Raw genomic sequence first — 26,353 nt, 5'->3', positions numbered from 1 at the left:
TGGGCAAATGGTCAATGCATAAATTGGAAGTGGGTGAAATAAACTCTCAGTGGACAACATAACTTGGGGCCCCCAGGGGCCCTCAGAGCCATAAATGGCAGATGGGCAGTTTAATGTGCTAGTGGGCAGAAAAGTGGGCTAATGGTCAATACATAAGTTGGCAGTGGGCAAAATAAACTGTCAGTGGGCAACATAACTTGGGGCCCCAAGGGGGCAAAGCCCAGGGGCCAAAAGTTTTTTTCCTCAATTGCAGACAAAGTAATTGGGCAGCCAGTGGGCCTGGAATACTTTGGCACTTGGGGCCCCCAGAGCTTGGGGCCCTCTAGGTCATTTGGCCCCCAGGGGCCCTCAGAGCCATAAATGGCAGATGGGCAGTTTAATGTGCTAATGGGCAAAATAGTGGGAAAATGGTCAATGCATAAATTGGAAGTGGGTGAAATAAACTATCAGTGGGCAACATAACTTGGGGCCCCAAGGGTGCCAAGCCCAGGGGCCAAAAGTTGTTTTCCTTAATGGCAGACAATACTTTGGCACTTGGGGCCCCCAGAGCCTGGACCCTCTGGGTCATTTGGCCCCCAGGGACCCATAGAGGCATAAATGGCAGATGGGCAGTTTAATGTGCTAATGGGCAAAATAGTGGGCAAATGCATAAGTTGGCTGTGGGTGAAATATACTGTCAGTGGGCAACAAAACTTGGGGCCCCCAAGGGCCCTCAGAGGCATAAATGGCAGATGGGCAGTTTAATGTGCTAATGGGCAAAATAGTGGGCAAATGGTCAATGCATAAGTTGGCTGTGGGTGAAATATACTGTCAGTGGGCAACAAAACTTGGGGCCCCCAAGGGCCCTCAGAGGCATAAATGGCAGATGGGCAGTTTAATGTGCTAATGGGCAAAATAGTGGGCAAATGGTCAATGCATAAATTGGTAGTGGGTGAAATAAACTCTCAGTGGACAACATAACTTGGGGCCCCCAGGGGCCCTCAGAGCCATAAATGGCAGATGGGCAGTTTAATGTGCTAGTGGGCAGAATAGTGGGCTAATGGTCAATACATAAGTTGGCAGTGGGCAAAATAAACTGTCAGTGGGCAACATAATTTGGGGCCCCAAGGGGGCCAAGCCCAGGGCCAAAAGTTTTTTTCCTCAATTGCAGACAAAGTAATTGGGCAGCCAGTGGGCATGGAATACTTTGGCACTTGGGGCCCCCAGAGCTTGGGGCCCTCTAGGTCATTTGGCCCCCAGGGGCCCTCAGAGCCATAAATGGCAGATGGGCAGTTTAATGTGCTAATGGGCAAAATAGTGGGCAAATGGTCAATGCATAAATTGGAAGTGGGTGAAATAAACTATCAGTGGGCAACATAACTTTGGGCCCCAAGGGTGCCAAGCCCAGGGGCCAAAAGTTGTTTTCCTTAATGGCAGACAATACTTTGGCACTTGGGGCCCCCAGAGCCTGGACCCTCTGGGTCATTTGGCCCCCAGGGACCCATAGAGGCATAAATGGCAGATGGGCAGTTTAATGTGCTAATGGGCAAAATAGTGGGCAAATGGTCAATGCATAAGTTGGCTGTGGGTGAAATATACTGTCAGTGGGCAACAAAACTTGGGGCCCCCAAGGGCCCTCAGAGGCATAAATGGCAGATGGGCAGTTTAATGTGCTAATGGGCAAAATAGTGGGCAAATGGTCAATGCATAAATTGGTAGTGGGTGAAATAAACTCTCAGTGGACAACATAACTTGGGGCCCCAAGGGGCCCTCAGAGCCATAAATGGCAGATGGGCAGTTTAATGTGCTAGTGGGCAGAATAGTGGGCTAATGGTCAATACATAAGTTGGCAGTGGGCAAAATAAACTGTCAGTGGGCAACATAACTTGGGGCCCCAAGGGGGCCAAGCCCAGGGCCAAAAGTTTTTTTCCTCAATTGCAGACAAAGTAATTGGGCAGCCAGTGGGCCTGGAATACTTTGGCACTTGGGGCCCCTAGAGCTTGGGGCCCTCTAGGTCATTTGGCCCCCAGGGGCCCTCAGAGCCATAAATGGCAGATGGGCAGTTTAATGTGCTAATGGGCAAAATAGTGGGCAAATGGTCAATGCATAAGTTGGCTGTAGGTGAAATATACTGTCAGTGGGCAACAAAACTTGGGGCCCCCAAGGGCCCTCAGAGGCATAAATGCCAGATGGGCAGTTTAATGTGCTAATGGGCAAAATAGTGGGCAAATGGTCAATGCATAAATTGGAAGTGGGTGAAATAAACTCTCTGTGGACAACATAACTTGGGGCCCCAAGGGGGCCAAGCCCAGAGGCCAGAAGTTATTTTCCTTAATGGCAAACAATACTTTGGCACTTGGGGCCCCCAGAGCCTGGACCCTCTGGGTCATTTGGCCCCCAGGGGCCCATAGAGGCATAAATGGCAGATGGGCAGTTTTATGTGCTAATGGGCAAAATAGTGGGCAAATGGTCAATGCATAAATTGGAAGTGGGTGAAATAAACTGTCAGTGGGCAACATAACTTGGGGGCCCAAGGGGGCCAAGCCCAGGGCCAAAAGTTTTTTTCCTCAATTGCAGACAAAGTAATTGGGCAGCCAGTGGGCCTGGAATACTTTGGCACTTGGGGCCCCTAGAGCTTGGGGCCCTCTAGGTCATTTGGCCCCCAGGGGCCCTCAGAGCCATAAATGGCAGATGGGCAGTTTAATGTGCTAATGGGCAAAATAGTGGGCAAATGGTCAATGCATAAGTTGGCTGTAGGTGAAATATACTGTCAGTGGGCAACAAAACTTGGGGCCCCCAAGGGCCCTCAGAGGCATAAATGGCAGATGGGCAGTTTAATGTGCTAATGGGCAAAATAGTGGGCAAATGGTCAATGCATAAATTGGTAGTGGGTGAAATAAACTCTCAGTGGACAACATAACTTGGGGCCCCAAGGGGCCCTCAGAGCCATAAATGGCAGATGGGCAGTTTAATGTGCTAGTGGGCAGAATAGTGGGCTAATGGTCAATACATAAGTTGGCAGTGGGCAAAATAAACTGTCAGTGGGCAACATAACTTGGGGCCCCAAGGGGGCCAAGCCCAGGGCCAAAAGTTTTTTTCCTCAATTGCAGACAAAGTAATTGGGCAGCCAGTGGGCCTGGAATACTTTGGCACTTGGGGCCCCTAGAGCTTGGGGCCCTCTAGGTCATTTGGCCCCCAGGGGCCCTCAGAGCCATAAATGGCAGATGGGCAGTTTAATGTGCTAATGGGCAAAATAGTGGGCAAATGGTCAATGCATAAGTTGGCTGTAGGTGAAATATACTGTCAGTGGGCAACAAAACTTGGGGCCCCCAAGGGCCCTCAGAGGCATAAATGCCAGATGGGCAGTTTAATGTGCTAATGGGCAAAATAGTGGGCAAATGGTCAATGCATAAATTGGAAGTGGGTGAAATAAACTCTCTGTGGACAACATAACTTGGGGCCCCAAGGGGGCCAAGCCCAGAGGCCAGAAGTTATTTTCCTTAATGGCAAACAATACTTTGGCACTTGGGGCCCCCAGAGCCTGGACCCTCTGGGTCATTTGGCCCCCAGGGGCCCATAGAGGCATAAATGGCAGATGGGCAGTTTAATGTGCTAATGGGCAAAATAGTGGGCAAATGGTCAATGCATAAATTGGAAGTGGGTGAAATAAACTGTCAGTGGGCAACATAACTTGGGGCCCCAAGGGGGCCAAGCCCAGGGCCAAAAGTTTTTTTCCTCAATTGCAGACAAAGTAATTGGGCAGCCAGTGGGCCTGGAATACTTTGGCACTTGGGGCCCCTAGAGCTTGGGGCCCTCTAGGTCATTTGGCCCCCAGGGGCCCTCAGAGCCATATATGGCAGATGGGCAGTTTAATGTGCTAATGGGCAAAATAGTGGGCAAATGGTCAATGCATAAGTTGGCTGTAGGTGAAATATACTGTCAGTGGGCAACAAAACTTTGGGCCCCCAAGGGCCCTCAGAGGCATAAATGGCAGATGGGCAGTTTAATGTGCTAATGGGCAAAATAGTGGGCAAATGGTCAATGCATAAATTGGAAGTGGGTGAAATAAACTCTCTGTGGACAACATAACTTGGGGCCCCAAGGGGGCCAAGCCCAGAGGCCAGAAGTTATTTTCCTTAATGGCAAACAATACTTTGGCACTTGGGGCCCCCAGAGCTTGGGGCCCTCTAGGTCATTTGGCCCCCAGGGGCCCTCAGAGCCATAAATGGCAGATGGGCAGTTTAATGTGCTAATGGGCAAAATAGTGGGCAAATGGTCAATGCATAAGTTGGCTGTGGGTGAAATATACTGTCAGTGGGCAACAAAACTTGGGGCCCCCAAGGGCCCTCAGAGGCATAAATGGCAGATGGGCAGTTTAATGTGCTAATGGGCAAAATAGTGGGCAAATGGTCAATGCATAAATTGGTAGTGGGTGAAATAAACTCTCAGTGGACAACATAACTTGGGGCCCCAAGGGGGCCAAGCCCAGAGGCCAAAAGTTGTTTTTCTTAATGGCACGCAATACTTTGGCACTTGGGGCCCCCAGAGCCTGGGGCCCTCTGGGTCATTTGGCCCCCAGGGGCCCATAGAGGCATAAGTGGCAGATGGGCAGTTTAATGTGCTAATGTGCAAAATAGTGGGCAAATGGTCAATGCATAAATTGGAAGTGGGTGAAATAAACTCTCAGTGGGCAACATTACTTGGGGCCCCAAGGGGGCCAAGCCCAGAGGCCAGAAGTTCTTTTCCTCAATGGCAGACAATACTTTGGCACTTGGGGCCCCCAGAGCCTGGACCCTCTGGGTCATTTGGCCCCCAGGGGCCCATAGAGGCATAAATGGCAGATGGGCAGTTTAATGTGCTAATGGGCAAAATAGTGGGCTAATGGTCAATACATAAGTTGGCAGTGGGCAAAATAAACTGTCAGTGGGCAACATAACTTGGGGCCCCAAGGGGGCCAAGCCCAGGGGCCAAAAGTTGTTATCCTCAATTGCAGACAAAGTAATTGGGCAGCCAGTGGGCCTGGAATACTTTGACACTTGGGGCACCCAGAGCTTGGTGCCCTCTAGGTCATTTGGCCCCCAGGGGCTCTCAGAGCCATAAATGGCAGATGGGCAGTTTAATGTGCTAATGGGCAAAATAGTGGGCAAATGGTCAATGCATAAGTTGGCTGTGGGTGAAACAAACTGTCAGTGGGCAACATAACTCGGGGCCCCCAGGGGCCCTCAGAGCCATAAATGGCAGATGGGCAGTTTAATGTGCTAGTGGGCAGAAAAGTGGGCAAATGGTCAATGCATAAGTTGGCTGTGGGTAAAATAAACTGTCAGTGGGCAACATAACTTGGGGCCCCAAGGGGGCCAAGCCCAGGGCCAAAAGTTTTTTTCCTCAATTGCAGACAAAGTAATTGGGCAGCCAGTGGGCCTGGAATACTTTGGCACTTGGGGCCCCTAGAGCTTGGGGCCCTCTAGGTCATTTGGCCCCCAGGGGCCCTCAGAGCCATAAATGGCAGATGGGCAGTTTAATGTGCTAATGGGCAAAATAGTGGGCAAATGGTCAATGCATAAGTTGGCTGTAGGTGAAATATACTGTCAGTGGGCAACAAAACTTGGGGCCCCCAGGGGCCCATAGAGGCATAAATGGCAGATGGGCAGTTTAATGTGCTAATGGGCAAAATAGTGGGCAAATGGTCAATGCATAAATTGGAAGTGGGTGAAATAAACTGTCAGTGGGCAACATAACTTGGGGCCCCAAGGGGGCCAAGCCCAGGGCCAAAAGTTTTTTTCCTCAATTGCAGACAAAGTAATTGGGCAGCCAGTGGGCCTGGAATACTTTGGCACTTGGGGCCCCTAGAGCTTGGGGCCCTCTAGGTCATTTGGCCCCCAGGGGCCCTCAGAGCCATATATGGCAGATGGGCAGTTTAATGTGCTAATGGGCAAAATAGTGGGCAAATGGTCAATGCATAAGTTGGCTGTAGGTGAAATATACTGTCAGTGGGCAACAAAACTTTGGGCCCCCAAGGGCCCTCAGAGGCATAAATGGCAGATGGGCAGTTTAATGTGCTAATGGGCAAAATAGTGGGCAAATGGTCAATGCATAAATTGGAAGTGGGTGAAATAAACTCTCTGTGGACAACATAACTTGGGGCCCCAAGGGGGCCAAGCCCAGAGGCCAGAAGTTATTTTCCTTAATGGCAAACAATACTTTGGCACTTGGGGCCCCCAGAGCTTGGGGCCCTCTAGGTCATTTGGCCCCCAGGGGCCCTCAGAGCCATAAATGGCAGATGGGCAGTTTAATGTGCTAATGGGCAAAATAGTGGGCAAATGGTCAATGCATAAGTTGGCTGTGGGTGAAATATACTGTCAGTGGGCAACAAAACTTGGGGCCCCCAAGGGCCCTCAGAGGCATAAATGGCAGATGGGCAGTTTAATGTGCTAATGGGCAAAATAGTGGGCAAATGGTCAATGCATAAATTGGTAGTGGGTGAAATAAACTCTCAGTGGACAACATAACTTGGGGCCCCAAGGGGGCCAAGCCCAGAGGCCAAAAGTTGTTTTTCTTAATGGCACGCAATACTTTGGCACTTGGGGCCCCCAGAGCCTGGGGCCCTCTGGGTCATTTGGCCCCCAGGGGCCCATAGAGGCATAAGTGGCAGATGGGCAGTTTAATGTGCTAATGTGCAAAATAGTGGGCAAATGGTCAATGCATAAATTGGAAGTGGGTGAAATAAACTCTCAGTGGGCAACATTACTTGGGGCCCCAAGGGGGCCAAGCCCAGAGGCCAGAAGTTCTTTTCCTCAATGGCAGACAATACTTTGGCACTTGGGGCCCCCAGAGCCTGGACCCTCTGGGTCATTTGGCCCCCAGGGGCCCATAGAGGCATAAATGGCAGATGGGCAGTTTAATGTGCTAATGGGCAAAATAGTGGGCTAATGGTCAATACATAAGTTGGCAGTGGGCAAAATAAACTGTCAGTGGGCAACATAACTTGGGGCCCCAAGGGGGCCAAGCCCAGGGGCCAAAAGTTGTTATCCTCAATTGCAGACAAAGTAATTGGGCAGCCAGTGGGCCTGGAATACTTTGACACTTGGGGCACCCAGAGCTTGGTGCCCTCTAGGTCATTTGGCCCCCAGGGGCTCTCAGAGCCATAAATGGCAGATGGGCAGTTTAATGTGCTAATGGGCAAAATAGTGGGCAAATGGTCAATGCATAAGTTGGCTGTGGGTGAAACAAACTGTCAGTGGGCAACATAACTCGGGGCCCCCAGGGGCCCTCAGAGCCATAAATGGCAGATGGGCAGTTTAATGTGCTAGTGGGCAGAAAAGTGGGCAAATGGTCAATGCATAAGTTGGCTGTGGGTAAAATAAACTGTCAGTGGGCAACATAACTTGGGGCCCCAGGGGCCCTCAGAGCCATAAATGGCAGATGGGCAGTTTAATGTGCTAGTGGGCAGAAAAGTGGGCTAATGGTCAATACATAAGTTGGCAGTGGGCAACATAAACTGTAAGTGGGCAACATAACTTGGGGCCCCAAGGGGGCCAAGCCCAGGGGCCAAAAGTTGTTTTCCTCAATTGCAGACAAAGTAATTGGGCAGCCAGTGGGCCTGGAATACGTTGGCACTTGGGGCCCCCAGAGCTTGGGGCCCTCTAGGTCTTTTGGCCCCCAGGGGCCCTCAGAGCCATATATGACAGATGGGCAGTTTAATGTGCTAATGGGCAAAATAGTGGGCAAATGGTCAATGCATAAGTTGGCTGTGGGTGAAATATACTGTCAGTGGGCAACAAAACTTGGGGCCCCCAGGGGCCCTCAGAGGCATAAATGGCAGATGGGCAGTTTAATGTGCAAATGGGCAAAATAGTGGGCAAATGGTCAATGCATAAATTGGAAGTGGGTGAAATAAACTCTCAGTGGACAACATAACTTGGGGCCCCAAGGGGGCCAAGCCCAGAGGCCAGAATTTTTTTTCCTCAATGGCAGAAAATAATTTGGCACTTGGGGCCCCCAGAGCCTGGACCCTCTGGGTCATTTGGCCCCCAGGGGCCCATAGAGGCATAAATGGCAGATGGGCAGTTTAATGTGCTAATGGGCAAAATAGTGGGCAAATGGTCAATGCATAAATTGGAAGTGGGTGAAATAAACTCTCAGTAGACAACATAACTTGGGGCCCCAAGGGGGCCAAGCCCAGAGGCCAGAAGTTCTTTTCCTCAATGGCAGACAATACTTTGGCACTTGGGGCCCCCAGGGGCCCTCAGAGCCATAAATGGCAGATGGGCAGTTTAATGTGCTAGTGGGCAGAAAAGTGGGCTAATGGTCAATACATAAGTTGGCAGTGGGCAAAATAAACTGTCAGTGGGCAACATAACTTGGGGCCCCAAGGGGGCCAAGCCCAGGGGCCAAAAGTTGTTTTCCTCAATTGCAGACAAAGTAATTGGGCAGCCAGTGGGCCTGTAATACTTTGGCACTTGGGGCCCCCAGAGCTTGGGGCCCTCTAGGTCATTTGGCCCCCAGGGGCCCTCAGAGCCATAAATGGCAGATGGGCAGTTTAATGTGCTAATGGGCAAAATAGTGGGCAAATGGTCAATGCATAAGTTGGCTGTGGGTGAAATATACTGTCAGTGGGCAACAAAACTTGGGGCCCCCAGGGGCCCTCAGAGGCATAAATGGCAGATGGGCAGTTTAATGTGCTAATGGGCAAAATAGTGGGCAAATGGTCAATGCATAAGTTGGCTGTGGGTAAAATAAACTGTCAGTGGGCAACATAACTTGGGGCCCCAAGGGGGCCAAGCTCAGATGCCAAAAGTTGTTTTCCTCAATGGCAGACAATACTTTGGCACTTTGGGCCCCCAAAGCCTGGAGCCCTCTGGGTCATTTGGCCCCCAGGGGCCCATAGAGGCATAAATGGCAGATGGGCAGTTTAATGTGCTAATGGGCAAAATAGTGGGCAAATGGTCAATGCATAAATTGGCTGTGGGTGAAATAAACTGTCAGCGGGCAACATAACTTGGGGCCCCCAGGGGGACAAAATAATGAGTTAGGGGGAAGAATAATTGTTTGGTGGGCAGAGGGGGATGGGGTCTTTTGGCCCTTGGGGGCCCGGGGCCCTCAAGCCATGTTGTGACAAAATAATGAGTTAGGGGGCAGAATAATGGTTTGGTGGGCAGAGGGGGGTGGGGTCTTTTGGCCCCTGGGGGCCCGGGGCCCTCAGGCCATGTTTTGACAAAATAATGAGTTAGGGGGAAGAATAATGGTTTGGTGGGTGGGGGGGTGGGGACTTTTGGCCCCTGGGGGCCCGGGGCCCACAGGCCATGTTGTGACAAAATAATGGGTTAGGGGGATGAAAAGAGGGTCCGTGGGCAGGGGGGGGCGGGGTCATGGGGCCCCCAGGGTCCCGGGGCCTTTGGTGCATTAAGTGACAAAATAGCAAGTTAGGGGGCAGAATAGTTGCTCTGCGGGCAGGGAGGGTGTGGCCATTCGCCCCAGAGGGCGTGGACAATTTTTGGATTTAGTGGGTCAGGGGGCAAAATAGTTGGTCTCTGGGCTGTGGGGGGGGTGGTTCGTCACGTCCCAGGGTGACGCCCAGCATTTACATGATCTAAATGGGGTGTGGGATATTTTGGCGTACTCTGGCAATTTACTCGAATGGGATTCTGGCCCATTCAAATAAACTGGGACTGGACAGTGGGTGCACCACCTGGTGGATCCCCCCTGAACTGCAAGCTCAGGCCTCAAATAAAGTGTTACAAAAACGTCGCCCCGCGCGGCCCCCCGGGGCCCGAGAGGCTCGGCGCGACCTTTCCCCCTCGCGGGGAGGGCCCACCGACGCGCCCGCGCCGCCGTCGGACCCCCGAAAAATTTTGGGGGTCCGGCGCGCAACGTCCACGAACCGACGTCCGATTCCCCATTAGCTAACTGGAATGTAGATGCGAGTGGCCTAACGGCGATAAGTGCTTATTTTGACACCAGCCCAACACTAGGGCAGGTTGGCTCATTGTGGCTAATCAGAGTAGCAGGACCCAACAGGCCCATCCCCAGGAACTGCCTGAGGACATGGTGACTATGTTGTGGTCACATGTTTCACAGCGGCATAGCAACGAGGTAGTACGCCTTGGCTCGTTGGTCTAGGGGTATGATTCTCGCTTTGGGTGCGAGAGGTCCCGGGTTCAAATCCCGGACGAGCCCGTCTCTCGCTTTGCTTCTTGTTGCTGCTACACTATGAAACATTCATGTCAGTCTTGTCAGAGACATGCGCAGTTCCACATGTAAACGCGTGGCCGGTTAGCTCAGTTGGTTAGAGCGTGGTGCTAATAACGCCAAGGTCGCGGGTTCGATCCCCGTACGGGCCAAGTGTTTTATTCTACCTCCTCTGGCTGACCGCTTTAATGGTGTGATTTCTCGTGGACATTTCTGCCACATAAGCCGTTCGGGCCGAAATAGCTCAGTTGGGAGAGCGTTAGACTGAAGATCTAAAGGTCCCTGGTTCAATCCCGGGTTTCGGCAATCAGGAGCAATTCTTAAGGTTTTGTTTAGCCGACTCACTGCGGCTTACCTGACAGTCCCTGTCAGAGTGTCCTTTTCTCCGTGACCCAGGGAGTCAGGTGCAAAAGCAAACCGTGGTTCCATGGTGTAATGGTTAGCACTCTGGACTCTGAATCCAGCGATCCGAGTTCAAATCTCGGTGGGACCTATTGGATGTTTTGTGGTTTCCAAGCAGAACCGTGTCCAAGGGAACAGTGTTTGTTACCCCGGGAACAGTGTTTGTTACCCCCAAAACAATCCCCCGCCCTTTAAGCCTTTCTACCAGAGCAGTCAGGCTGTAGACGAAAAAGGAGTTAATTCAAGCAACATTGAGCACTGTTTTCTGTTCACCCTGACGGTGGGCCAACAAGAGACAATGTGCCAAATTTCAGAAACCACAAGCACATTACAAGGAAGCAAATTAAACATGTACGAAACCTTAGGATAAATGAAAAATCCATCGACGTTTTGGCTAAAGAAAACACACAGCTCATGTGTACAGGCCAAAGGAAACACACAGCTCACATGTACAATCTGATAATGAAATGCAATAAAAATACCTTACCAGAAATGACAGGAAGACAAATGAACATAGAAAGAAAGTGATTCCAATTTTTAATGGCAACAAAACGCTCTTGGAATGTAAAGCTCCATGTTGCTTTGTGAAGTAACATCCTTATAGAAGACGTTCATGTGTGTGCTCAGGTGCCATACTGAGGACCGACACTGGGACCTGTTGGCTTTTTGAGGCAAAATGTAAAATCTGGAGCCAAAGTGAAGCCCTTTTCTGCAAGTGTGAACCGCAGAAGCACCCACAGAGAGGGCACGCCGCGGGTCTGTAACATCAGAGAATTTAGCAACAAGTGTCAACCACGTGGAGAATGTGGGCATCGATCCCGCTACCTCTCGCATGCTAAGCGAGCGCTCTACCATTTGAGCTAATTCCCCTTACGCCTAACGCGTGATTGCTTTGGCTTTTTGGAAGCTGGCTGCTACGTGCTGGAAAAATGTTTCCCAGGGGGCCGGTGGGGTTGCCAGATTGGCTCGTTGGTCTAGGGGTATGATTCTCGCTTAGGGTGCGAGAGGTCCCGGGTTCAAATCCCGGACGAGCCCACCTCTAAACTCGTCTCTCGGAGCTTTAACGCACAACACCATTGTGTATGGCAGTCCGGGCAGTAGAGGGACGTCAGAGGCGCCTCTGCCTTTGGGATTTCCATGTAGATACCGTGTCCGAGGCGGTCTGGTGTAGAATCACCTAGACGATCCCTTTATGCTTTCTGCCAGAGGGCTTGCTGTTTTAACAAACGATGAGTTAATTTCAAGCAACACAATTGACTCAATATGAAAAATGAACCAGGCTATTCGTCCTACTCCCTCCTGGCCAGGAAAGGCAAAGCATCCTGTCTACTGGGCCTGGGTAGGTACCCTGATGTGCCTGAAGCTATGAGAGTTAAATATAGAACCAGGCTAGTGATGCATGGTGTCCAATTTAGTTTACGGATGATTCATCAGAATTTTCTCCCAATCTAAAATCAACACTTGGAAAATGTGATAAAGACATGGCTTCTTAGATGTTACTTGACGTTACAACGTACACTAAGTATTGGGATGCCCCTTCTAATAAAGATGTTTGGGGCAACACAGTGGCCATCCCAAACAGAGCACTGTTGTCTCACAGCAAGAAGGTCTCCTGTTCAAGCCCTGGCTGGGTCAGGAGGCCATTCTGTGTGGAGTTTACATGTTCCCCTTGAGTCAACGTGGAATTACTCTGGGCACTGCGTTATTGGGTTTCCTTCCACAGTACAAAAACTATACACACCTTGATCTATACACAGACACATACCGAGGGAAGGGCAATTTGACATCTCCGATTCACCTAACCTGCATTTCTGGCGTTGCCAATAACCAGTTCTCGCCATGAATATACCCATAGATGCTGAAATGGCGTTAAGAATAAATTAACATGTTTAACTATTCCAGTTTTTCCAAACAAAACAAATATTAATGCTGTACAATACAGACCTTGTCACAGTACTTTGTTTCCATCTATGCTGCAGCAGTTTTGCAAAAAGGGCTTTTTCTGTGCAGAAATGACTGTGAGCCTGGGAACAAATCATTGATAGGATTGGGTGATGAGTGTTTGGCTCAGAGCCTGTAAGTCATAACAAAGGTGTTCAGCTGGGTACAGGTCTGGGATTTATGCAGACCAGTCAAGTTCTTTCACACCATTTCAAATTTCAAGCAATTAACATGTACTTATATCGATAAGTGCTTATTTTGACACCAGCCCAACACTAGGGCAGGTTGGCTCATTGTGGCTAATCAGAGTAGCAGGACCCAACAGGCCCATCCCCAGGAACTGCCTGAGGACATGGTGACTATGTTGTGGTCACATGTTTCACAGCGGCATAGCAACAAGGTAGAACGCCTTGGTTCGTTGGTCTAGGGGTATAATTCTCGCTTTGGGTGCGAGAGGTCCCGGGTTCAAATCCCGGACGAGCCCGTCTCTCGCTTTGCTTCTTGTTGCTGCTACACTATGAAACATTCCTGTCAGTCTTGTCAGAGACATGCGCAGGTCCACATGTAAACGCGTGGCCGGTTAGCTCAGTTGGTTAGAGCGTGATGCTAATAACGCCAAGGTCGCGGGTTCGATCCCCGTACGGGCCAAGTGTTTTATTCTACCTCCTCTGGCTGACCGCTTTAATGGTGTGATTTCTCGTGGACATTTCTGCCACATAAGCCGTTTGGGCCGAAATAGCTCAGTTGGGAGAGCGTTAGACTGAAGATCTAAAGGTCCCTGGTTCGATCCCAGGTTTCGGCAATCAGGGCCAGTTCTTAAGGTTTTGTTTAGCCGACTCACTGCGGCTTACCTGACAGACCCTGTCCGAGTGTCCTTTTCTCCGTGACCCAGGGAGTCAGGTGCAAAAGCAAACCGTGGTTCCATGGTGTAATGGTTAGCACTCTGGACTCTGAATCCAGCGATCCGAGTTCAAATCTCGGTGGGACCTATTGGATGTTTTGTGGTTTCCCAGCAGAACTGTGTCCAAGGGAACAGTGTTTGTTACCCCGGGAACAGTGTTTGTTACCCCCAAAACAATCCCCCGCCCTTTAAGCCTTTCTACCAGAGCACTCAGGCTGTAGACGAAAAAGGAGTTAATTCAAGCAACATTGAGCACTGTTTTCTGTTCACCCTGACGGTGGGCCAACAAGACACAATGTGCCAAATTTCAGCAACCACAAGCACATTACAAGGAAGCAAATTAAACATGTATGAAACCTTAGGATAAATGAAAAATCCATCGACGTTTTGGCTAAAGAAAACATACAGCTCATGTGTACAGGCCAAAGGAAACACACAGCTCACATGTACAATCTGATAATGAAATGCAATAAAAATACCTTACCAGAAATGACAGGAAGACAAATGAACATAGAAAGAAAGTGATTCCAATTTTTAATGGCAACAAAACGCTCTTGGAATGTAAAGCTCCATGTTGCTTTGTGAAGTAACATCCTTATAGAAGACGTTCATGTGTGTGCTCAGGTGCCATACTGAGGACCGACACTGGGACCTGTTGGCTTTTTGAGGCAAAATGTAAAATCTGGAGCCAAAGTGAAGCCCTTTTCTGCAAGTGTGAACCACAGAAGCACCCACAGAGAGGGCACGCCGCGGGTCTGTAACATCAGAGAATTTAGCAACAAGTGTCAACCACGTGGAGAATGTGGGCATCGATCCCGCTACCTCTCGCATGCTAAGCGAGCGCTCTACCATTTGAGCTAATTCCCCTTACGCCTAACGCGTGACTGCTTTGGCTTTTTGGAAGCTGGCTGCTACGTGCTGGAAAAATGTTTCCCAGGGGGCCGGTGGGGTTGCCCGATTGGCTCGTTGGTCTAGGGGAATGATTCTCGCTTAGGGTGCGAGAGGTCCCGGGTTCAAATCCCGGACGAGCCCACCTCTAAACTCGTCTCTCGGATTTTTAACGCACAACACCATTGTGTATGGCAGTCCGGGCAGTAGAGGGACGTCAGAGGCGCCTCTGCCTTTGGGATTTCCATGTAGATACCGTGTCCGAGGCGGTCTGGGTGTAGAATCACCTAGACGATCCCTTTATGCTTTCTGCCAGAGGGCTTGCTGTTTTAACAAACGATGAGTTAATTTCAAGCAACACAATTGACTCAACATGAAAAATGAACCAGGCTATTCGTCCTACTCCCTCCTGGCCAGGAAAGGCAAAGCATCCTGTCTACTGGGCCTGGGTAGGTACCCTGATGTGCCTGAAGCTATGAGAGTTAAATATAGAACCAGGCTAGTGATGCATGGTGTCCAATTTAGTTTACGGATGATTCATCAGAATTTTCTCCCAATCTAAAATCAACACTTGGAAAATGTGATAAAGACATGGCTTCTTAGATGTTACTTGACGTTACAACGTACACTAAGTATTGGGATGCCCCTTCTAATAAAGATGTTTGGGGCAACACAGTGGCCATCCCAAACAGAGCACTGTTGTCTCACAGCAAGAAGGTCTCCTGTTCAAGCCCTGGCTGGGTCAGAAGGCCATTCTGTGTGGAGTTTACATGTTCCCCTTGAGTCAACGTGGAATTACTCTGGGCACTGCGTTATTGGGTTTCCTTCCACAGTACAAAAACTATACACACCTTGATCCTATACACAGACACATACCGAGGGAAGGGCAATTTGACATCTCCAATTCACCTAACCTGCATTTCTGGCGTTGCCAATAACCAGTTCTCGCCATGAATATACCCATAGATGCTGAAATGGCGTTAAGAATAAATTAACATGTTTAACTATTCCAGTTTTTCCAAACAAAACAAATATTAATGCTGTACAATACAGACCTTGTCACAGTACTTTGTTTCCATCTATGCTGCAGCAGTTTTGCAAAAAGGGCTTTTTCTGTGCAGAAATGACTGTGAGCCTGGGAACAAATCATTGATAGGATTGGGTGATGAGTGTTTGGCTCAGAGCCTGTGGGCTCTATCTTACACCCGGCGCAATGCAGCGCAATGCGCGACGCAAGTGTCTTTCGCTAGTTTCCACCCTAATTTTCACGTTTAGCACCGCGTTGTTTAAATAGCAAATGCATTTGCGCCCCCTTTTGCGCCCATGGGCGTTCTGGTCTGAAAACGAGGTGTGTTAAGGCGCATTGTTGGCGCGTTGCTATTTTGAGGCAACTAAAATAGACTACGCCATTGACCAACAAAAACCTGCTCTAAAGTCTAAAGTCAATGGCGCAATGTGTTTTTTGTTATTTAAAGAGCGTATTAGTAAAATGCGCCTATAAACGGGAGGACAACGGGGGTTTGCTTATCACAAAGTACATGAATGCGCAGCAGCACAAAAATGCTTTTAAATATGAAAGATTAAAGGATTGAATGTAAAAGATTATTATTGAGTCTCTTGGACATAAATGAGGACTAATTATGAGACGTTAGAAGGCGCAAAGAGCTGCTTCACCTGCAGCCTGGTAAGTAAATAAATGCTTTGCTTTGAACAAATGCGTCTGTTTTTAAATGTTTTTTTTTAATGCTACCTCACGGATTTATTGTATATGATGACTCTGTACCTGTGGATATGGTGAAATGAGAAACATTTTTAAGTAATGCTTAAAAAAACTCTTTGCTAAAAAAAACGCTGTCCAAAGTGCTGAAACATGAGGAGAGCCGTTTGTAAATTCTTTATCTCCTGTTTGTTATAAATAAAGTATTTTTAGAGTACAAACCTTATCTTACATACTTGTAAATTATTTTTTGATGATATTGGATAGCCATACATTTAAAGCAATTACAAGCCTGCTTTTTACTTCCATGACTAAAAGAAAACGGGTTTTAAAGGTTTTAATAAAAAAATAACAATTTCAATACAAGTGAAAAACAACACAATTATTTAACATTAGTCTTAAACTGGGGATCTTCTTCCTCCGCTTAGTTTTTCAGTTTACAAAGTCCGTCATCTAAATAGGGATTAGACATAGCGCCAGCGCAACTGGCTTTTAAAGGGGATGAGAGCTGTGACTCTCATTGGTTTACTGCACGTTACGCCCAAAATACTCCCATTACAATAGGACCTACCCTTTTCGACCATGCGCTCGGCGCAAAAAACATTTTTCCCGTCGTTAAATTAGCAAAAGTGGATTCGGACACGCCCATTTAGACGTTGCGCTGTGCGCTTTAGACAATGCGCTTAGATCGTTAAAATAGGGCCCTGTAAGTCATAACAAAGGTGTTCAGCTGGGTACAGGTCTGGGATTTATGCAGACCAGTCAAGTTCTTTCACACCATTTCAAATTTCAAGCAATTAACATGTACTTATATCGATAAGTGCTTATTTTGACACCAGCCCAACACTAGGGCAGGTTGGCTCATTGTGGCTAATCAGAGTAGCAGGACCCAACAGGCCCATCCCCAGGAACTGCCTGAGGACATGGTGACTATGTTGTGGTCACATGTTTCACAGCGGCATAGCAACGAGGTAGTACGCCTTGGCTCGTTGGTCTAGGGGTATGATTCTCGCTTTGGGTGCGAGAGTTCCCGGGTTCAAATCCCGGACGAGCCCGTCTCTCGCTTTGCTTCTTGTTGCTGCTACACTATGAAACATTCATGTCAGTCTTGTCAGAGACATGCGCAGGTCCACATGTAAACGCGTGGCCGGTTAGCTCAGTTGGTTAGAGCGTGGTGCTAATAAATCCAAGGTCGCGGGTTCGATCCCCTTACGGGCCAAGCATTATATTCTACCTCCTCTGGCTGACCGCTTTAATGGTGTGATTTCTCATGGACATTTCTGCCACATAAGCCGTTTGGGCCGAAATAGCTCAGTTGGGAGAGCGTTAGACTGAAGATCTAAAGGTCCCTGGTTCGATCCCGGGTTTCGGCAATCAGGGCCAGTTCTTAAGGTTTTGTTTAGCCGACTCACTGCGGCTTACCTGACAAACCCTGTCCGAGTGTCCTTTTCTCCGTGACCCAGGGAGTCAGGTGCAAAAGCAAACCGTGGTTCCATGGTGTAATGGTTAGCACTCTGGACTCTGAATCCAGCGATCCGAGTTCAAATCTCGGTGGGACCTAATGGATGTTTTGTGGTTTCCCAGCAGAACCGTGTCCAAGGGAACAGTGTTTGTTACCCCGGGAACAGTGTTTGTTACCCCCAAAACAATCCCCCGCCCTTTAAGCCTTTCTACCAGAGCACTCAGGCTGTAGACGAAAAAGGAGTTAATTCAAGCAACATTGAGCACTGTTTTCTGTTCACCCTGACGGTGGGCCAACAAGACACAATGTGCCAAATTTCAGCAACCACAAGCACATTACAAGGAAGCAAATTAAACATGTACGAAACCTTAGGATAAATGAAAAATCCATCGACGTTTTGGCTAAAGAAAACACACAGCTCATGTGTACAGGCCAAAGGAAACACACAGCTCACATGTACAATCTGATAATGAAATGCAATAAAAATACCTTACCAGAAATGACAGGAAGACAAATGAACATAGAAAGAAAGTGATTCCAATTTTTAATGGCAACAAAACGCTTTTGGAATGTAAAGCTCCATGTTGCTTTGTGAAGTAACATCCTTATAGAAGACATTCATGTGTGTGCTCAGGTGCCATACTGAGGACCGACACTGGGACCTGTTGGCTTTTTGAGGCAAAATGTAAAATCTGGAGCCAAAGTGAAGCCCTTTTCTGCAAGTGTGAACCAAAGAAGCACCCACAGAGAGGGCACGCCGCGGGTTTGTTACATCAGAGAATTTAGCAACAAGTATCAACCACGTGGAGAATGTGGGCATCGATCCCGCTACCTCTCGCATGCTAAGCGAGCACTCTACCATTTGAGCTAATTCCCCTTACGACTAACGCGTGACTGCTTTGGATTTTTGGAAGCTGGCTGCTACATGCTGGAAAAATGTTTCCCAGGGGGCCGGTGGGGTTGCCCGATTGGCTCGTTGGTCTAGGGGTATGATTCTCGCTTAGGGTGCGAGAGGTCCCGGGTTCAAATCCCGGACGAGCCCACCTCTAAACTCGTCTCTCGGAGCTTTAACGCACAACACCATTGTGTATGGCAGTCCGGGCAGTAGAGGAATGTCAACGAGGGACGTCAGAGGCGCCTCTGCCTTTGGGATTTCCATGTAGATACCGTTTCCGAGGCGGTCTGGGTGTAGAATCACCTAGACGATCCCTTTCTGCCAGAGGGCTTGCTGTTTTAATAAAACGATGAGTTAATTTCAAGCAACACAATTGACTCAACATGAAAAATGAACCAGGCTATTCGTCCTACTCCCTCCTGGCCAGGAAAGGCAAAGCATCCTGTCTACTGGGCCTGGGTAGGTACCCTGATGTGCCTGAAGCTATGAGAGTTAAATATAGAACCAGGCTAGTGATGCATGGTGTCCAATTTAGTTTACGGATGATTCATCAGAATTTTCTCCCAATCTAAAATCAACACTTGGAAAATGTGATAAAGACATGGCTTCTTAGATGTTACTTGACGTTACAACGTACACTAAGTATTGGGATGCCCCTTCTAATAAAGATGTTTGGGGCAACACAGTGGCCATCCCAAACAGAGCACTGTTGTCTCACAGCAAGAAGGTCTCCTGTTCAAGCCCTGGCTGGGTCAGGAGGCCATTCTGTGTGGAGTTTACATGTTCCCCTTGAGTCAACGTGGAATTACTCTGGGCACTGCGTTATTGGGTTTCCTTCCACAGTACAAAAACTATACACACCTTGATCTATACACAGACACATACCGAGGGAAGGGCAATTTGGCATCTCCAATTCACCTAACCTGCATTTCTGGCGTTGCCAATAACCAGTTCTCGCCATGAATATACCCATAGATGCTGAAATGGCGTTAAGAATAAATTAACATGTTTAACTATTCTAGTTTTTCCAAACAAAACAAATATTAATGCTGTACAATACAGACCTTGTCACAGTACTTTGTTTCCATCTATGCTGCAGCAGTTTTGCAAAAAGGGCTTTTTCTGTGCAGAAATGACTGTGAGCCTGGGAACAAATCATTGATAGGATTGGGTGATGAGTGTTTGGCTCAGAGCCTGTAAGTCATAACAAAGGTGTTCAGCTGGGTACAGGTCTGGGATTTATGCAGACCAGTCAAGTTCTTTCACACCATTTCAAATTTCAAGCAATTAACATGTACTTATATCGATAAGTGCTTATTTTGACACCAGCCCAACACTAGGGCAGGTTGGCTCATTGTGGCTAATCAGAGTAGCAGGACCCAACAGGCCCATCCCCAGGAACTGCCTGAGGACATGGTGACTATGTTGTGGTCACATGTTTCACAGCGGCATAGCAATGGGGTAGTACGCCTTGGCTCGTTGGTCTAGGGGTATGATTCTCGCTTTGGGTGCGAGAGGTCCCGGGTTCAAATCCCGGACGAGCCCGTCTCTCGCTTTGCTTCTTGTTGCTGCTACACTATGAAACATTCATGTCAGTCTTGTCAGAGACATGCGCAGGTCCACATGTAAACGCGTGGCCGGTTAGCTCAGTTGGTTAGAGCGTGGTGCTAATAACGCCAAGGTCGCGGGTTCGATCCCCGTACGGGCCAAGTGTTTTATTCTACCTCCTCTGGCTGACCGCTTTAATGGTGTGATTTCTCATGGACATTTCTGCCACATAAGCCGTTCGGGCCGAAATAGCTCAGTTGGGAGAGCGTTAGACTGAAGATCTAAAGGTCCCTGGTTCGATCCCGGGTTTCGGCAATCAGGGGCAATTCTTAAGGTTTTGTTTAGCCGACTCACTGCGGCTTACCTGACAGACCCTGTCCGAGTGTCCTTTTCTCCGTGACCCAGGGAGTCAGGTGCAAACGCAAACCGTGGTTCCATGGTGTAATGGTTAGCTCTCTGGACTCTGAATCCAGCGATCCGAGTTCAAATCTCGGTGGGACCTATTGGATGTTTTGTGGTTTCCCAGCAGAACCGTGTCCAAGGGAACAGTGTTTGTTACCCCGGGAACAGTGTTTGTTACCCCCAAAACAATCGCCCGCCCTTTAAGCCTTTCTACCAGAGCACTCAGGCTGTAGACGAAAAAGGAGTTAATTCAAGCAACATTGAGCACTGTTTTCTGTTCACCCTGACGGTGGGCCAACAAGACACAATGTGCCAAATTTCAGCAACCACAAGCACATTACAAGGAAGCAAATTAAACATGTACGAAACCTTAGGATAAATGAAAAATCCATCGACGTTTTGGCTAAAGAAAACACACAGCTCATGTGTACAGGCCAAAGGAAACACACAGCTCACATGTACAATCTGATAATGAAATGCAATAAAAATACCTTACCAGAAATGACAGGAAGACAAATGAACATAGAAAGAAAGTGATTCCAATTTTTAATAGCAACAAAACGCTCTTGGAATGTAAAGCTCCATGTTGCTTTGTGAAGTAACATCCTTATAGAAGACGTTCATGTGTGTGCTCAGGTGCCATACTGAGGACCGACACTGGGACCTGTTGGCTTTTTGAGGCAAAATGTAAAATCTGGAGCCAAAGTGGGGTTGCCCGATTGTCTCGTTGGTCTAGGGGTATGATTCTCGCTTAGGGTGCGAGAGGTCCCGGGTTCAAATCCCGGACGAGCCCACCTCTAAACTCGTCTCTCGGAGCTTTAATGCACAACACCATTGTGTATGGCAGTCCGGGCAGTAGAGGGACGTCAGAGGCGCCTCTGCCTTTGGGATTTCCATGTAGATACCGTGTCCGAGGCGGTCTGGTGTAGAATCACCTAGACGATCCCTTTATGCTTTCTGCCAGAGGGCTTGCTGTTTTAACAAACGATGAGTTAATTTCAAGCAACACAATTGACTCAATATGAAAAATGAACCAGGCTATTCGTCCTACTCCCTCCTGGCCAGGAAAGGCAAAGCATCCTGTCTACTGGGCCTGGGTAGGTACCCTGATGTGCCTGAAGCTATGAGAGTTAAATATAGAACCAGGCTAGTGATGCATGGTGTCCAATTTAGTTTACGGATGATTCATCATAATTTTCTCCCAATCTAAAATCAACACTTGGAAAATGTGATAAAGACATGGCTTCTTAGATGTTACTTGACGTTACAACGTACACTAAGTATTGGGATGCCCCTTCTAATAAAGATGTTTGGGGCAACACAGTGGCCATCCCAAACAGAGCACTGTTGTCTCACAGCAAGAAGGTCTCCTGTTCAAGCCCTGGCTGGGTCAGGAGGCCATTCTGTGTGGAGTTTACATGTTCCCCTTGAGTCAACGTGGAATTACTCTGGGCACTGCGTTATTGGGTTTCCTTCCACAGTACAAAAACTATACACACCTTGATCTATACACAGACACATACCGAGGGAAGGGCAATTTGACATCTCCAATTCACCTAACCTGCATTTCTGGCGTTGCCAATAACCAGTTCTCGCCATGAATATACCCATAGATGCTGAAATGGCGTTAAGAATAAATTAACATGTTTAACTATTCCAGTTTTTCCAAACAAAACAAATATTAATGCTGTACAATACAGACCTTGTCACAGTACTTTGTTTCCATCTATGCTGCAGCAGTTTTGCAAAAAGGGCTTTTTCTGTGCAGAAATGACTGTGAGCCTGGGAACAAATCATTGATAGGATTGGGTGATGAGTGTTTGGCTCAGAGCCTGTGGGCTCTATCTTACACCCGGCGCAATGCAGCGCAATGCGCGACGCAAGTGTCTTTCGCTAGTTTCCACCCTAATTTTCACGTTTAGCACCGCGTTGTTTAAATAGCAAATGCATTTGCGCCCCCTTTTGCGCCCATGGGCGTTCTGGTCTGAAAACGAGGTGTGTTAAGGCGCATTGTTGGCGCGTTGCTATTTTGAGGCAACTAAAATAGACTACGCCATTGACCAACAAAAACCTGCTCTAAAGTCTAAAGTCAATGGCGCAATGTGTTTTTTGTTATTTAAAGAGCGTATTAGTAAAATGCGCCTATAAACGGGAGGACAACGGGGGTTTGCTTATCACAAAGTACATGAATGCGCAGCAGCACAAAAATGCTTTTAAATATGAAAGATTAAAGGATTGAATGTAAAAGATTATTATTGAGTCTCTTGGACATAAATGAGGACTAATTATGAGACGTTAGAAGGCGCAAAGAGCTGCTTCACCTGCAGCCTGGTAAGTAAATAAATGCTTTGCTTTGAACAAATGCATCTGTTTTTAAATGTTTTTTTTTTAATGCTACCTCACGGATTTATTGTATATGATGACTCTGTACCTGTGGATATGGTGAAATGAGAAACATTTTTAAGTAATGCTTAAAAAAACTCTTTGCTAAAAAAAACGCTGTCCAAAGTGCTGAAACATGAGGAGAGCCGTTTGTAAATTCTTTATCTCCTGTTTGTTATAAATAAAGTATTTTTAGAGTACAAACCTTATCTTACATACTTGTAAATTATTTTTTGATGATATTGGATAGCCATACATTTAAAGCAATTACAAGCCTGCTTTTTACTTCCATGACTAAAAGAAAACGGGTTTTAAAGGTTTTAATAAAAAAATAACAATTTCAATACAAGTGAAAAACAACACAATTATTTAACATTAGTCTTAAACTGGGGATCTTCTTCCTCCGCTTAGTTTTTCAGTTTACAAAGTCCGTCATCTAAATAGGGATTAGACATAGCGCCAGCGCAACTGGCTTTTAAAGGGGATGAGAGCTGTGACTCTCATTGGTTTACTGCACGTTACGCCCAAAATACTCCCATTACAATAGGACCTACCCTTTTCGACCATGCGCTCGGCGCAAAAAACATTTTTCCCGTCGTTAAATTAGCAAAAGTGGATTCGGACACGCCCATTTAGACGTTGCGCTGTGCGCTTTAGACAATGCGCTTAGATCGTTAAAATAGGGCCCTGTAAGTCATAACAAAGGTGTTCAGCTGGGTACAGGTCTGGGATTTATGCAGACCAGTCAAGTTCTTTCACACCATTTCAAATTTCAAGCAATTAACATGTACTTATATCGATAAGTGCTTATTTTGACACCAGCCCAACACTAGGGCAGGTTGGCTCATTGTGGCTAATCAGAGTAGCAGGACCCAACAGGCCCATCCCCAGGAACTGCCTGAGGACATGGTGACTATGTTGTGGTCACATGTTTCACAGCGGCATAGCAACGAGGTAGTACGCCTTGGCTCGTTGGTCTAGGGGTATGATTCTCGCTTTGGGTGCGAGAGTTCCCGGGTTCAAATCCCGGACGAGCCCGTCTCTCGCTTTGCTTCTTGTTGCTGCTACACTATGAAACATTCATGTCAGTCTTGTCAGAGACATGCGCAGGTCCACATGTAAACGCGTGGCCGGTTAGCTCAGTTGGTTAGAGCGTGGTGCTAATAAATCCAAGGTCGCGGGTTCGATCCCCTTACGAGCCAAGCATTTTATTCTACCTCCTCTGGCTGACCGCTTTAATGGTGTGATTTCTCATGGACATTTCTGCCACATAAGCCGTTTGGGCCGAAATAGCTCAGTTGGGAGAGCGTTAGACTGAAGATCTAAAGGTCCCTGGTTCGATCCCGGGTTTCGGCAATCAGGGCCAGTTCTTAAGGTTTTGTTTAGCCGACTCACTGCGGCTTACCTGACAAACCCTGTCCGAGTGTCCTTTTCTCCGTGACCCAGGGAGTCAGGTGCAAAAGCAAACCGTGGTTCCATGGTGTAATGGTTAGCACTCTGGACTCTGAATCCAGCGATCCGAGTTCAAATCTCGGTGGGACCTAATGGATGTTTTGTGGTTTCCCAGCAGAACCGTGTCCAAGGGAACAGTGTTTGTTACCCCGGGAACAGTGTTTGTTACCCCCAAAACAATCCCCCGCCCTTTAAGCCTTTCTACCAGAGCACTCAGGCTGTAGACGAAAAAGGAGTTAATTCAAGCAACATTGAGCACTGTTTTCTGTTCACCCTGACGGTGGGCCAACAAGACACAATGTGCCAAATTTCAGCAACCACAAGCACATTACAAGGAAGCAAATTAAACATGTACGAAACCTTAGGATAAATGAAAAATCCATCGACGTTTTGGCTAAAGAAAACACACAGCTCATGTGTACAGGCCAAAGGAAACACACAGCTCACATGTACAATCTGATAATGAAATGCAATAAAAATACCTTACCAGAAATGACAGGAAGACAAATGAACATAGAAAGAAAGTGATTCCAATTTTTAATGGCAACAAAACGCTTTTGGAATGTAAAGCTCCATGTTGCTTTGTGAAGTAACATCCTTATAGAAGACATTCATGTGTGTGCTCAGGTGCCATACTGAGGACCGACACTGGGACCTGTTGGCTTTTTGAGGCAAAATGTAAAATCTGGAGCCAAAGTGAAGCCCTTTTCTGCAAGTGTGAACCAAAGAAGCACCCACAGAGAGGGCACGCCGCGGGTTTGTTACATCAGAGAATTTAGCAACAAGTATCAACCACGTGGAGAATGTGGGCATCGATCCCGCTACCTCTCGCATGCTAAGCGAGCACTCTACCATTTGAGCTAATTCCCCTTACGCCTAACGCGTGACTGCTTTGGATTTTTGGAAGCTGGCTGCTACATGCTGGAAAAATGTTTCCCAGGGGGCCGGTGGGGTTGCCCGATTGGCTCGTTGGTCTAGGGGTATGATTCTCGCTTAGGGTGCGAGAGGTCCCGGGTTCAAATCCCGGACGAGCCCACCTCTAAACTCGTCTCTCGGAGCTTTAACGCACAACACCATTGTGTATGGCAGTCCGGGCAGTAGAGGAATGTCAACGAGGGACGTCAGAGGCGCCTCTGCCTTTGGGATTTCCATGTAGATACCGTTTCCGAGGCGGTCTGGGTGTAGAATCACCTAGACGATCCCTTTCTGCCAGAGGGCTTGCTGTTTTAATAAAACGATGAGTTAATTTCAAGCAACACAATTGACTCAACATGAAAAATGAACCAGGCTATTCGTCCTACTCCCTCCTGGCCAGGAAAGGCAAAGCATCCTGTCTACTGGGCCTGGGTAGGTACCCTGATGTGCCTGAAGCTATGAGAGTTAAATATAGAACCAGGCTAGTGATGCATGGTGTCCAATTTAGTTTACGGATGATTCATCAGAATTTTCTCCCAATCTAAAATCAACACTTGGAAAATGTGATAAAGACATGGCTTCTTAGATGTTACTTGACGTTACAACGTACACTAAGTATTGGGATGCCCCTTCTAATAAAGATGTTTGGGGCAACACAGTGGCCATCCCAAACAGAGCACTGTTGTCTCACAGCAAGAAGGTCTCCTGTTCAAGCCCTGGCTGGGTCAGGAGGCCATTCTGTGTGGAGTTTACATGTTCCCCTTGAGTCAACGTGGAATTACTCTGGGCACTGCGTTATTGGGTTTCCTTCCACAGTACAAAAACTATACACACCTTGATCTATACACAGACACATACCGAGGGAAGGGCAATTTGACATCTCCAATTCACCTAACCTGCATTTCTGGCGTTGCCAATAACCAGTTCTCGCCATGAATATACCCATAGATGCTGAAATGGCGTTAAGAATAAATTAACATGTTTAACTATTCCAGTTTTTCCAAACAAAACAAATATTAATGCTGTACAATACAGACCTTGTCACAGTACTTTGTTTCCATCTATGCTGCAGCAGTTTTGCAAAAAGGGCTTTTTCTGTGCAGAAATGACTGTGAGCCTGGGAACAAATCATTGATAGGATTGGGTGATGAGTGTTTGGCTCAGAGCCTGTAAGTCATAACAAAGGTGTTCAGCTGGGTACAGGTCTGGGATTTATGCAGACCAGTCAAGTTCTTTCACACCATTTCAAATTTCAAGCAATTAACATGTACTTATATCGATAAG

The 26,353-nt window shown here is 47.7% G+C and overlaps 23 non-coding genes across 23 annotated transcripts; all 23 read left to right on the top strand.

The window, feature by feature from the left end:
- The first annotated feature begins 10,080 nt into the window (after positions 1-10,080).
- trnap-ugg (transfer RNA proline (anticodon UGG)) lies at positions 10,081-10,152 on the top strand. Its single transcript has one exon. It is a non-coding gene; the product is annotated as a tRNA-Pro (tRNA).
- A 90-nt stretch (positions 10,153-10,242) lies between these two features.
- trnai-aau (transfer RNA isoleucine (anticodon AAU)) lies at positions 10,243-10,316 on the top strand. The gene has a single exon. It is a non-coding gene; the product is annotated as a tRNA-Ile (tRNA).
- Positions 10,317-10,397: 81 nt separating this feature from the next.
- On the top strand, positions 10,398-10,470 carry trnaf-gaa (transfer RNA phenylalanine (anticodon GAA)). Its single transcript has one exon. It is a non-coding gene; the product is annotated as a tRNA-Phe (tRNA).
- Positions 10,471-10,585: 115 nt separating this feature from the next.
- On the top strand, positions 10,586-10,657 carry trnaq-cug (transfer RNA glutamine (anticodon CUG)). The gene has a single exon. It is a non-coding gene; the product is annotated as a tRNA-Gln (tRNA).
- An 872-nt stretch (positions 10,658-11,529) lies between these two features.
- On the top strand, positions 11,530-11,601 carry trnap-agg (transfer RNA proline (anticodon AGG)). Its single transcript has one exon. It is a non-coding gene; the product is annotated as a tRNA-Pro (tRNA).
- A 1,318-nt stretch (positions 11,602-12,919) lies between these two features.
- On the top strand, positions 12,920-12,991 carry trnap-ugg (transfer RNA proline (anticodon UGG)). Its single transcript has one exon. It is a non-coding gene; the product is annotated as a tRNA-Pro (tRNA).
- A 90-nt stretch (positions 12,992-13,081) lies between these two features.
- On the top strand, positions 13,082-13,155 carry trnai-aau (transfer RNA isoleucine (anticodon AAU)). The gene has a single exon. It is a non-coding gene; the product is annotated as a tRNA-Ile (tRNA).
- An 81-nt stretch (positions 13,156-13,236) lies between these two features.
- On the top strand, positions 13,237-13,309 carry trnaf-gaa (transfer RNA phenylalanine (anticodon GAA)). Its single transcript has one exon. It is a non-coding gene; the product is annotated as a tRNA-Phe (tRNA).
- Positions 13,310-13,424: 115 nt separating this feature from the next.
- Positions 13,425-13,496, top strand: trnaq-cug (transfer RNA glutamine (anticodon CUG)). Its single transcript has one exon. It is a non-coding gene; the product is annotated as a tRNA-Gln (tRNA).
- Positions 13,497-14,368: 872 nt separating this feature from the next.
- On the top strand, positions 14,369-14,440 carry trnap-agg (transfer RNA proline (anticodon AGG)). Its single transcript has one exon. It is a non-coding gene; the product is annotated as a tRNA-Pro (tRNA).
- A 2,556-nt stretch (positions 14,441-16,996) lies between these two features.
- On the top strand, positions 16,997-17,068 carry trnap-ugg (transfer RNA proline (anticodon UGG)). Its single transcript has one exon. It is a non-coding gene; the product is annotated as a tRNA-Pro (tRNA).
- A 245-nt stretch (positions 17,069-17,313) lies between these two features.
- On the top strand, positions 17,314-17,386 carry trnaf-gaa (transfer RNA phenylalanine (anticodon GAA)). The gene has a single exon. It is a non-coding gene; the product is annotated as a tRNA-Phe (tRNA).
- Positions 17,387-17,501: 115 nt separating this feature from the next.
- trnaq-cug (transfer RNA glutamine (anticodon CUG)) lies at positions 17,502-17,573 on the top strand. Its single transcript has one exon. It is a non-coding gene; the product is annotated as a tRNA-Gln (tRNA).
- Positions 17,574-18,445: 872 nt separating this feature from the next.
- trnap-agg (transfer RNA proline (anticodon AGG)) lies at positions 18,446-18,517 on the top strand. Its single transcript has one exon. It is a non-coding gene; the product is annotated as a tRNA-Pro (tRNA).
- A 1,326-nt stretch (positions 18,518-19,843) lies between these two features.
- Positions 19,844-19,915, top strand: trnap-ugg (transfer RNA proline (anticodon UGG)). Its single transcript has one exon. It is a non-coding gene; the product is annotated as a tRNA-Pro (tRNA).
- A 90-nt stretch (positions 19,916-20,005) lies between these two features.
- On the top strand, positions 20,006-20,079 carry trnai-aau (transfer RNA isoleucine (anticodon AAU)). Its single transcript has one exon. It is a non-coding gene; the product is annotated as a tRNA-Ile (tRNA).
- Positions 20,080-20,160: 81 nt separating this feature from the next.
- trnaf-gaa (transfer RNA phenylalanine (anticodon GAA)) lies at positions 20,161-20,233 on the top strand. Its single transcript has one exon. It is a non-coding gene; the product is annotated as a tRNA-Phe (tRNA).
- A 115-nt stretch (positions 20,234-20,348) lies between these two features.
- On the top strand, positions 20,349-20,420 carry trnaq-cug (transfer RNA glutamine (anticodon CUG)). Its single transcript has one exon. It is a non-coding gene; the product is annotated as a tRNA-Gln (tRNA).
- A 621-nt stretch (positions 20,421-21,041) lies between these two features.
- Positions 21,042-21,113, top strand: trnap-agg (transfer RNA proline (anticodon AGG)). Its single transcript has one exon. It is a non-coding gene; the product is annotated as a tRNA-Pro (tRNA).
- Positions 21,114-23,668: 2,555 nt separating this feature from the next.
- trnap-ugg (transfer RNA proline (anticodon UGG)) lies at positions 23,669-23,740 on the top strand. Its single transcript has one exon. It is a non-coding gene; the product is annotated as a tRNA-Pro (tRNA).
- A 245-nt stretch (positions 23,741-23,985) lies between these two features.
- trnaf-gaa (transfer RNA phenylalanine (anticodon GAA)) lies at positions 23,986-24,058 on the top strand. The gene has a single exon. It is a non-coding gene; the product is annotated as a tRNA-Phe (tRNA).
- A 115-nt stretch (positions 24,059-24,173) lies between these two features.
- On the top strand, positions 24,174-24,245 carry trnaq-cug (transfer RNA glutamine (anticodon CUG)). Its single transcript has one exon. It is a non-coding gene; the product is annotated as a tRNA-Gln (tRNA).
- An 872-nt stretch (positions 24,246-25,117) lies between these two features.
- On the top strand, positions 25,118-25,189 carry trnap-agg (transfer RNA proline (anticodon AGG)). The gene has a single exon. It is a non-coding gene; the product is annotated as a tRNA-Pro (tRNA).
- The last annotated feature ends 1,164 nt before the right edge of the window (positions 25,190-26,353 follow it).

Source organism: Paramisgurnus dabryanus, chromosome 19 (genome assembly GCF_030506205.2).
Source record: "Paramisgurnus dabryanus chromosome 19, PD_genome_1.1, whole genome shotgun sequence".
Classification (NCBI taxonomy): domain Eukaryota; kingdom Metazoa; phylum Chordata; class Actinopteri; order Cypriniformes; family Cobitidae; genus Paramisgurnus; species Paramisgurnus dabryanus.
This window is presented reverse-complemented; position numbering and strand designations above follow the sequence as displayed.